Below are 12,524 nucleotides of genomic sequence, written 5' to 3'. Positions count from 1 at the left end.
GGTTTCTCTTATATTACAAAAAGGACATCCATCTCTAACATCTGAATTAATAACAGATACAAAAGCATTAACTGCAATGATGCCATGTAAAACCCTCCATTGCATATCTCCAGTACCCTTTTGTAACGGTGGTTTGTACAGTGCTCTCCATGCTGGCTTTACCTTGTCATCAATGCCCAATTTTACCCTCCATGGAGTGTCTTTTCTATTTTTCAATTTATCTTTATTCAACACCTTGACACACCCCCTATACAAGTCCTTCCCATTCACCTCATCCAAACCCACCTCCTCCAACCCTCTCAAATCCAGCAATAACGCCTTTCTTTCTGACTCTGGGATATTTGGTGTAATCCCTAGTCTTGGAAATGAGACGTCTTCATCTTGTACCTTCTTCTTGTGACTACTAAGCATACCCCATTCTTCCGCTGACAGAGCCTTCCTACAGCTCCCCAGCATTTGTCCGACAATCCTTTCCGACCTCATCCCCAAATGTTCTGCCACCCGTCTTCCATCCATTAAGGCGGGCCCAGCTATGGCCATTAACTGTCTTAAGGTGATGATTTTCCCCTTCACCAGAATCTTGGAGAAATGTGGAACAGCTGCAGTTGTACAATCCAGTCTTGCCCCATACACCAGAGGTTCCTCCAACAGCCAATGCACTGACTCCGCTGAAGTTCGTCTGGACACCTTCATTATGCTCCATACTCTGAGAAGTCCTCTGTAAAACGGAGGTACTCTCTCCCTAGAAATCTGGCTACTATCAACCAGAAATAAAGCCTTCTTTAAACCTAATCCTCCAACCCGTTGTAATATAAGACCTGCCACCCCTCTCCACACCACATTTTCCGGTCCATAAAGCAACCTTTGAATAAACTGAAACCGGAAAGCAGCAGCCCTACTAGCAAGATGTACAAGACCTTGTCCCCCTCTTCTTTTGACAAATACAAAACACTTTGTGGAACCCAGTGATATTTATCCCAAAAGAAATCCACAATAATTGCCTGTATCTTAGCCAGAAGGCCAGATGGTGGTTCTAAAACTGACAACCGATGCCACAGTGCAGATGCAATCACATTGTTAACTATAATAGTGCGCCCCCTATATGACATACGAGATAGTAACCAACGCCATCTCCTCATCCTCCCTTCCACCATTTCAACCACCCCACTCCAATTTTTTTCCATAGTCCCCTCATCTCCTAAGTACACTCCAAGATACTTAAAACCTCCCTTACACCATTCTAGCCCCCCTGGCAAAGCCATGATCCCTCCAGACCATTCTCCAATCTGTAACGCACAACTCTTTTCCCAATTTACCTTTGCAGAGGATATTCCCCTAAAACGATCAACAATTAGACTCAAGCTATCCACCTCCGCTTGATTTTTCACTAGCACAACTACATCATCAGCATAGGCTGAGAGACGAATAGGAGGAATATCCTCTGAAAAGCACACCCCTGCAATGCGACTTCTAATGCTATTTAGTAGTGGCTCTATAGCAATGGCATATAACATTCCTGACATAGAACATCCCTGCCTAATACCTCTACACACTTTAAAAGGAGCACTCAAACCACCGTTAACTTTCAATACACTTTCAATGTCACCATATATCACCTTGATCATGGCAATAAAACCAGAGCTGAACCCAAACGCCTCAAGCGTGTGCCATAAGTATTGATGTTCAACTCGGTCAAATGCCTTTTCCTGATCAATTGAAATTAGACCAGCATCCAACCCAATATCCCTAGAGACGTCCAAAAAATCACGAATCAGAGAAATGTTATCCCCTATCTGCCTGCCAGGAACACAGTAGGACTGATCCGTATGTATGATTTGCCCCATCACCTCCCTCAGCCTGTTGGACAAAGCTTTTGACAATATCTTATAATCAGTGCACAATAAAGCCACCGGCCTCCAGTTCTTCACCTCCCTTGGGTCACCCTTTTTGGGCAGTAGGGTGAGGACAGCCCTTCTGCAGCTTATTGGTAGTAACCCTCCGGTTAAACTATCATTAGCTACTTCTAACCAATCCTCTCCCAACATAGCCCAAAAAGACTTTAAAAAGTCAACGGGAAGCCCATCAATGCCTGGTGCCCTTCCATTTTCCATGCCTTTTAATGCAGTGTATAAATCCTGCAAAGACAATGGTTGCTCAAGCTCAACCTGAACTTCTGCAGCCACCTTTGGGAGCCCATCAAAGAACTGCTGTGTCACTGTTTTGTCCTCTTTGTACTCACATTTGTAGAGCTCAGCGTAGAACTCTACTGCCCTCTTTCTAATTTCACTAGGTCTAGTGAGCTCTTGTCCAACAGCTGATTTGAGACAATGAATAATTTTTCTTTGTCCATTCTTTTTCTCTAAACCAAAGAAAAATTTGGATGAGGCATCCATTTCAGATATTCCCTGAAATTTACTTCTCACCAGTGCCCCCTGTGCTCTGATACCCAGCAGGTCTGCCAATGCAGCTTTTCTCCTCTTGATGGCCTGAGTATGGCCTCGATCTCCTGTGGTCTCAACCAATGTCATGAGTTCCACTATTTCAATCTCTAGGGCTTTCATTGATCTGGTGATATCTTTAGTGACATTCCTCGTGTATTGATTACAAAATTGTTGAATCTGGATTTTCCCTATATCCCACCACTGTTGAATGGATACAAAACTGGCTTTTTGAGATCTCCACCTCTCCCAAAAAAAACTGAAACAGTTTCTGAAGTGAGCATCACTCAATAAAGTTATATTAAAATGCCAGTATGCGCTTTTGGGTTTTACATCGTTAATGAACACCACCTCTGTTATTAAACAATGATCAGAAAACCCCACTGGAGTTATCACACTTGATTTACAGACCTGAGATTGATGCTCAAAAACATAAAACCTATCTAACCTGGCCATAGAGATGATGTTCTCTCTCACATGCGCCCAGGTGTACTGCCTTGTTCCTCCATGTTGACTCCGCCAAATATCACACAATTCATTTGTTACAATGAGGCGTTTTAAAAACATCCTTGAGGCTATATGAGGTTCTTGGTGATTTCTATCTAAATCACTAACTGTGCAGTTAAAATCCCCAGCAATAAACAAATAATCTTCTTTGTTACATTTCTCAATGGTATTTGATAGTGTCTCTAAAAAACATACCCTCTCAACTGTCATCACTGGGGCATATACATTTATCAGACACATAGTGATGTTTTCATACCTTGCTCTAACTTTTAATAACCTCCCCTCAACTACCTCTTCAACCTCATATGACAACGGCAAAACCCTTTTGAGAACAAGATAACCACACCCCCACTTTTTGAGTTTTTATGACTACACACCACTGTCCCCCCCACTCCTGTTGCCACATAACTTCATTTTCCAAATTACTATGCGTTTCTTGTAAAAAAATTATGTCACTTCCCTTTCCCCTAATTAACTCATACACCATGGCTCTTTTTTTTTACATCTCTTGCCCCATTTACGTTTAAAGAAGAAATCTTAAAACTGCTCATGGATAAAAAAATATATATACAGAGGACGATCCAGCCACCACATCTCTTTACAGAGTTAAGACTGCAACTGAACTCTTTCATTTTCTTTAGAATTTACATCACTTATCACTCTTGTGACCACTTTCTTGAGTCTAGCAATTTCAGGGGTTTTCAAACTTCCGCCTGTAATTTTTGACATCAGAAATTTTGCTGATTCAATAAACAATTCACGTTCAGGGAAAAAATCAGTTACATTGTAATCTTGCATATATTTCTTCCCTTTTGTCAACTTCAAAAATTGACGTATCCTCTCGATCCCATACCTCCCTTCCACCCCATTTATCTCACTATATTGTTGTGACGCGTCAGATGACTCACTCTCACTATCCTCCCCAGAAGAATACTCCACCATCTCTACACCTTGTTAATCTTCAATTGATTTATTAAACTCTACCTTTCTCTTAGAATTAGACCCTTCACCACCCCTTACATTCTTCCTTTTACTCCTCGGTATTTTGAAAACATCCGCTTCCTTTTCCGTTATTTCAATCTCCTCTTGACCTCCAATTTCATTTTCCAGCACCACCTCAGCGACGGCAGTCGCAATCTCGCCTACTGTTTCCCCTCCCTCTTTGTTCTGATCTACCACAATTGCCCCCGTATCCACACTGCCTTCCTCTCCTGCTTTTCCAACCACATCTGCCCACCTTCTCTCTTCTCCTGTACCCTTAGCATGTTCATCCCTTCGCGGTGGTGCGTTAGTTGTACTCGCACTAAAACTACTACCAGGCTCAGCGCGCTCATTTTCGGGACAATTACGCACCAAATGCCCCTCTCTTCCACAGCCAAAGCATTTCATTGATTCAGTAGATGCATAGAAGACATAATCAAATCCATCAATCTTAAAGCTAAACGCTAAATCCAGTTCATCTCCTTCCTTTTTTAAAATCATATGCACTTGTCTCCTATGAGACACGACATGTTTCAACAACGGAGATTTGCATCCAAAAGGAACTTTCTTTATTGTAGACACTATTTGACCATGGCGCGATAACTCTCGCCATAACACTTCATCTCTAACAAATGGTGGCACGTTAGAAAGCATGACTTTCTTCGCCGGATTCATAAGCGGAAATACCGACGTCTGTGTTTCTCTCAACACGACACCCATCTCAACTATTCTATTCACCTTTTCAATTGAATCTAAGAATATCACTACAGCGCTATTCATCCTTGAGGCTGATTTGATGCTATCATACCCAATGATAGCACCCACAGCCAAGCTACATTCTTCCACTGAACACCCTGTCGCAGCAGGAATCTTTACTCCATGCCTCCGACTAAGTTTTTCAAACTCTCCATTTCCACGAGTGGCCATAACAACCAGCCCCACCCGCTGGTTGTGCCCTCGCGAAAAACCAACCTCAAAGATCCCACCACCCCTATACGTGCTTAGTGATAGTTTAAACAAGATACCCTTAAAACAACTAACCTAATCAATATATATATATACATACAACAACCCGATAGAGTGAAAAAGAAAAACCATTCGCTCTCACAATCACTCCTGCTTGACGACTCACTCCCAGCATGCACTCCCAGCATGCACTCCGATGAGAGAGAGAGAGAGAGAGAGAGAGAGAGAGAGAGAGAGAGAGGGGGGGGGGGTATAGAGAGAGAGAGAGAGGGAGAGAGAGAGAGGGGATAAGAGGGGGAGGAGGAGGGAAATTATGACTTCATATGTTGGGGGCTGTCTCACAAACAGTTTACCATACAAACAGTTTACCCTACCCACACAGTTTACCCTACCCACACAGTTTACCCTACACACACAGTTTACCATACAAACAGTTTACCCTGTACACACATTTTACCCTACACCCACACTGTTTGCCCTGTACACACATTTTACCCTACACACACACAGTTTACCCTACACACACAGTTTACCCTGTACACACACAGTTTACCCTACACACACACAGTTTACCCTATACACACACAGGTTACCGTACACACACATTTTACCCTACACACACAGTTTACCCTACACACACAGTTTACCCTACACACACACACACACACACACACACACACACACACACACACACACACACACACACACACACACACACACACACACACACACACACACACACACACACACACACACACAGTTTACCCTACACACACACACACACACACTGTTTACCCTGTACACACATAGTTTACCCTACACACACAGTTTACCCTACACACAGTTTACCCTACACACACAGTTTAACCAACACACACGGTTTACCCTGTGCACACATTTTACCCCACACACACAGTTTACCCTACACACAGTTTACCCTACACACACACACATTTTACCCTACACACACAGTTTACCCTACACACACAGTTTACCCTACACACACATTTTTACCCTACACACACACAATTTACCCTGTACACACAGTTTACCCTGTACACACAGTTTACCCTGTACACACACACAGTTTACCCTACACACACTTTTTACCCTGTACACACATTTTACCCTACACACACAGTTTACCCTACACACACAGTTTAACCTGTACACACAGTTTACCCTACACACACAGTTTACCCTACACACACAGTTTACCCTGTACAAACACAGTTTACCCAACACACACGGTTTACCCTGTGCACACATTTTACCCTACACACACAGTTTACCCTACACACACACACAGTTTACCCTACACACACACACAGTTTACCCTAAACACACACATTTTTACCCTACACACACAATTTACCCTGTACACACAGTTTACCCTGTACACACAGTTTACCCTGTACACACACACAGTTTACCCTACACACACAGTTTACCCTACACACACAGTTTACCCTGTACACACACAGTTTACCCTACACACAGTTTACCCTGTACAAACAATTTACCCCACACACACAGTTTACCCTACACACACACAGTTTACCCTGTACACACAGTTTACCCTGTACACACAGTTTACCCTGTACACACACCCAGTTTACCCTGTACACACACCCAGTTTACCCTACACACACAGTTTACCCTACACACACAGTTTACCCTGTACACACACAGTTTACCCTACACACACACAGTTTACCCTGCACACACAGTTTACCCTGTACACACAGTTTACCCTGTACACACACACAGTTTACCCTACACACACTTTTTACCCTACACACACAGTTTACCCTGTACACACAGTTTACCCTACACACACACATTTTACCCTACACACACACAGTTTACCCTACACACACAGTTTACCCTACACACACACAGTTTACCCTACACACACACAGTTTACCCTACACACACAGTTTACCCTACACAAACAATTTACCCCACACACACAGTTTACCCTACACACACACAGTTTACCCTACACACACAGTTTACCCTACACACACAGTTTACCCTGTACACACACACAGTTTACCCTACACACACTTTTTACCCTACACACACAGTTTACCCTGTACACACAGTTTACCCTACACACACACATTTTACCCTACACACACACAGTTTACCCTACACACACAGTTTACCCTACACACACACAGTTTACCCTACACACACACAGTTTACCCTACACACACAGTTTACCCTACACAAACAATTTACCCCACACACACAGTTTACCCTACACACACACAGTTTACCCTACACACACAGTTTACCCTACACACACAGTTTACCCTGTAAACACACAGTTTACCCTACACACACACACAGTTTACCCTAAACACACACACAGTTTACCCTACACACACACATTTTTACCCTACACACACACAATTTACCCTGTACACACAGTTTACCCTGTACACACATTTTACCCTGTACACACACACAGTTTACCCTACACACACAGTTTACCCTACACACACAGTTTACCCTGTACACACACAGTTTATCCTACACACACACAGTTTACCCTGTACACACAGTTTACCCTGTACACACAGTTTACCCTGTACACACCGTTTACCCTGTACACACTGTCATGCAGGTGATAGAGGACCCAAAAGCGACTTAACAGAAACAGAGTTTATTCAAGTCCAAACAGGGAATAACAGAAATCCTCTAGTCTGTAGAGGGGAATAACAAGAGAAGCGGCCACAGACTGCAGGTCGCTTCGGGTAGGCGCAGGCCGTAGTAGACAGAGACACCTGCTCACACGCAGCATCTGATGAAGGCAAAAAACACGACAGGACAGGGCGAAACACAATCACAGCATGGTGAATACTAAACAAGGAACCGACGGGACAGGAACGGAACACAAAGGAATAAATAGGGACTCCAATCAGGGGAAAGGATCGGGAACAGGTGTGGGAAGACTAAATGATGATTAGGGAATAGGAACAGCTGGGAGCAGGAACGGAACGATAGAGAGAAGAGAGAGCGAGAGAGTGAGAGAGGGAGGGGGAGAGAGGGGATAGAAAGAGGGAAAGAACCTAATAAGACCAGCAGAGGGAAACGAATAGAATGGGGAGCACAGGGACAAGACATGATAATAAATGACAAACATGACAGTACCCCCCCACTCACCGAGCGCCTCCTGGCGCACTCGAGGAGGAATCCTGGCGGCAACGGAGGAAATCATCGATGAGTGAACGGTCCAGCACGTCCCGAGACGGAACCCAACTCCTCTCCTCAGGACCGTAACCCTCCCAATCCACTAAGTATTGGTGACCCCGTCCCCGAGAACGCATGTCCATGATCTTATGTACCTTGTAAATAGGTGCGCTCTCGACAAGGACGGGAGGGGGGGGAGGGAAGACGAACGGGGGTGCGAAGAAAGGGCTTAACACAGGAGACATGGAAGACAGGATGGACGCGACGAAGATGTCGCGGAAGAAGCAGTCGCACAGCGACAGGATTGACGACCTGGGAGACACGGAACGGACCAATGAACCGCGGAGTCAACTTACAAGAAGCTGTCGTAAGAGGAAGGTTGCGAGTGGAAAGCCACACTCTCTGGCCGCAACAATACCTTGGACTCTTAATCCTGCGTTTATTGGCGGCTCTCACAGTCTTCCCCGCAGACAAAGGCAGACCGGTAATGAAGTCTAAGGCGATGTGAGACCATGGTCGAGAAGGAATGGGGAGCGGTCTGAGACGACCGGCAGGAGGAGAGTTACCCGACTTAGTCTGCGCGCAGTCCGAACAAGCAGCCACGAAACGGCGCGTGTCACGCTCCTGAGTCGGCCACCAAAAGCGCTGGCGAATAGACGCAAGAGTGCCTCGAACACCGGGATGACCAGCTAACTTGGCAGAGTGAGCCCACTGAAGAACAGCCAGACGAGTGGAAACAGGAACGAAAAGGAGGTTACTAGGACAAGCGCGCGGCGACGCAGTGTGCGTGAGTGCTTGCTTAACCTGTCTTTCAATTCCCCAGACTGTTAACCCGACAACACGCCCATAAGGAAGAATCCCCTCGGGATCAGTAGAAGCCACAGAAGAACTAAACAGACGGGATAAGGCATCAGGCTTGGTGTTCTTGCTACCCGGACGGTAAGAAATCACAAACTCGAAACGAGCGAAAAACAACGCCCAACGAGCTTGACGGACATTAAGTCGTTTGGCAGAACGGATGTACTCAAGGTTCTTATGGTCTGTCCAAACGACAAAAGGAACGGTCGCCCCCTCCAACCACTGTCGCCATTCGCCTAGGGCTAAGCGGATGGCGAGCAGTTCACGGTTACCCACATCATAGTTGCGCTCAGATGGCGACAGGCGATGAGAAAAATAAGCGCAAGGATGAACCTTATCGTCAGACTGGAAGCGCTGGGATAGAATGGCTCCCACGCCTACCTCTGAAGCGTCAACCTCGACAATGAATTGTCTAGTGACGTCAGGAGTAACGAGGATAGGAGCGGACGTAAAACGTTCTTTTAGAAGATCAAAAGCTCCCTGGGCGGAACCGGACCACTTAAAACACGTCTTGACAGAAGTAAGAGCTGTGAGAGGGGCAGCAACTTGACCGAAATTACGAATGAAACGCCGATAGAAATTAGCGAAACCTAAAAAGCGCTGCAACTCGACACGTGACCTTGGAACGGGCCAATCACTGACAGCTTGGACCTTAGCGGAATCCATCTGAATGCCTTCAGCGGAAATAACGGAACCGAGAAAAGTAACGGAGGAGACATGAAAAGAGCACTTCTCAGCCTTTACGTAGAGACAATTCTCTAAAAGGCGCTGTAGGACACGTCGAACGTGCTGAACATGAATCTCGAGTGACGGAGAAAAAATCAGGATATCGTCAAGATAGACAAAAACAAAGATGTTCAGCATGTCTCTCAGAACATCATTAACTAATGCCTGAAAAACAGCTGGCGCATTGGCGAGACCGAACGGCAGAACCCGGTACTCAAAATGCCCTAACGGAGTGTTAAACGCCGTTTTCCACTCGTCCCCCTCTCTGATGCGCACGAGATGGTAAGCGTTACGAAGGTCCAACTTAGTAAAGCACCTGGCTCCCTGCAGAATCTCGAAGGCTGATGACATAAGGGGAAGCGGATAACGATTCTTAACCGTTATGTCATTCAGCCCTCGATAATCCACGCAGGGGCGCAGAGTACCGTCCTTCTTCTTAACAAAAAGAACCCCGCCCCGGCCGGAGAAGAAGAAGGCACTATGGTACCGGCGTCAAGAGACACAGACAAATAATCCTCGAGAGCCTTACGTTCGGGAGCCGACAGAGAGTATAGTCTACCTCGAGGAGGAGTGGTCCCTGGAAGGAGATCAATACTACAATCATACGACCGGTGAGGAGGAAGGGAGTTGGCTCGGGACCGACTGAAGACCGTGCGCAGATCATGATATTCCTCCGGCACTCCTGTCAAATCGCCAGGTTCCTCCTGAGAAGTAGGGAGAGAAGAAACGGGAGGGATGGCAGACATTAAACACTTCACATGACAAGAAACGTTCCAGGATAGGATAGAATTACTAGACCAATTAATAGAAGGATTATGACATACTAGCCAGGGATGACCCAAAACAACAGGTGTAAACGGTGAACGGAAAATCAAAAAAGAAATAGTCTCACTGTGGTTACCAGATACTGTGAGAGTTAAAGGTAGTGTCTCAAATTTGATACTGGGAAGATGACTACCATCTAAGGCAAACATGGGCGTAGGCTTGTCTAACGGTCTGAAAGGAATGTTATGTTTCCGAACCCATGCTTCGTCCATGAAACAACCCTCAGCCCCAGAGTCAATCAAGGCACTGCATGTAGCACCCGAACCGGTCCAGCGTAGATGGACCGACATAGTAGTACAAGATCTAGATGAAGAGAACTGAGTAGTAGCGCTCACCAGTAGCCCTCCGCTTACTGATGGGCTCTGGCCTCTTACTGGACATGAATTAACAAAATGTCCAGCAACTCCGCAATAGAGACACAGGCGGTTGGTGATCCTCCGTTCCCTCTCCTTAGTCGAGATGCGAATCCCTCCCAGCTGCATGGGCTCAGTCTCAAAGCCAGAGGAGGGAGATGGTTGCGATGCGGAGCAGGGAAACACCGTTGATGCGAGCTCTCTTCTACGAGCCCGGTGACGAAGATCTACCCGTCGTTCTATGCGGATGGCGAGAGCAATCAAAGAGTCCACATCTGAAGGAACCTCCCGGGAGAGAATCTCATCCTTAACCACTGCGTGGAGTCCCTCCAGAAAACGAGCGAGCAGCGCCGGCTCGTTCCACTCACTAGAGGCAGCAAGAGTGCGAAACTCAATAGAATAATCCGTTATGGACCGTTCACCTTGGCATAAGGAAGCCAGGGCCCTAGAAGCCTCCCTACCAAAAACTGAACGGTCAAAAACCCGAATCATCTCCTCTTTAAAGTTCTGGAACTTGTTAGAGCAATCAGCCCTTGCCTCCCAGATAGCTGTGCCCCATTCTCGAGCCCGGCCAGTAAGGAGTGAAATGACGTAAGCAACCCGAGCTCTCTCTCTAGAGTATGTGTTGGGTTGGAGAGAGAACACAATCTCACACTGCGTGAGAAAGGAGCGGCACTCAGTGGGCTGCCCGGAGTAGCAAGGTGGGTTATTAACCCTAGGTTCTGGAGGCTCGGCAGGCCAGGAAGTAACAGGTGGCACGAGACGTAGACTCTGGAACTGTCCAGAGAGGTCGGAAACCTGAGCGGCCAGGTTCTCCACGGCATGGCGAGCAGCAGACAATTCCTGCTCGTGTCTGCCGAGCATGGCTCCTTGGATCTCGACGGCAGTGTAACGAGCGTCTGAAGTCGCTGGGTCCATTCCTTGGTCGGTTCCTTCTGTCATGCAGGTGATAGAGGACCCAAAAGCGACTTAACAGAAACAGAGTTTATTCAAGTCCAAACAGGGAATAACAGAAATCCTCTAGTCTGTAGAGGGGAATAACAAGAGAAGCGGCCACAGACTGCAGGTCGCTTCGGGTAGGCGCAGGCCGTAGTAGACAGAGACACCTGCTCACACGCAGCATCTGATGAAGGCAAAAAACACGACAGGACAGGGCGAAACACAATCACAGCATGGTGAATACTAAACAAGGAACCGACGGGACAGGAACGGAACACAAAGGAATAAATAGGGACTCCAATCAGGGGAAAGGATCGGGAACAGGTGTGGGAAGACTAAATGATGATTAGGGGAATAGGAACAGCTGGGAGCAGGAACGGAACGATAGAGAGAAGAGAGAGCGAGAGAGTGAGAGAGGGAGGGGGAGAGAGAGGGATAGAAAGAGGGAAAGAACCTAATAAGACCAGCAGAGGGAAACGAATAGAATGGGGAGCACAGGGACAAGACATGATAATAAATGACAAACATGACACACACACACAGTTTACCCTACATACACTTTTTACCCTACACACACAGTTTACCCTGTACACACAGTTTACCCTACACACACACATTTTACCCTACACACACAGTTTACCCTACACACACAGTTTACCCTACACACACACAGTTTACCCTACACACACACAGTTTACCCTACACACACAGTTTACCCTACACAAACAAT

At 46.2% G+C, this 12,524-nt stretch overlaps 1 protein-coding gene across 13 annotated transcripts in view; it reads right to left on the bottom strand.

Moving 5' to 3' along the window:
• LOC124018429 (proto-oncogene vav-like) overlaps nt 1-12,524 on the bottom strand; it is an 85,040-nt gene that overhangs the window by 38,657 nt on the left and 33,859 nt on the right. The window lies entirely within an intron of this gene.

Source organism: Oncorhynchus gorbuscha, unplaced genomic scaffold, assembly GCF_021184085.1.
Source record: "Oncorhynchus gorbuscha isolate QuinsamMale2020 ecotype Even-year unplaced genomic scaffold, OgorEven_v1.0 Un_scaffold_510, whole genome shotgun sequence".
Classification (NCBI taxonomy): Eukaryota; Metazoa; Chordata; class Actinopteri; order Salmoniformes; family Salmonidae; genus Oncorhynchus; species Oncorhynchus gorbuscha.
Note: the sequence above shows the minus strand (reverse complement) of the source record. Positions and strands in the feature narration are given on the sequence as shown.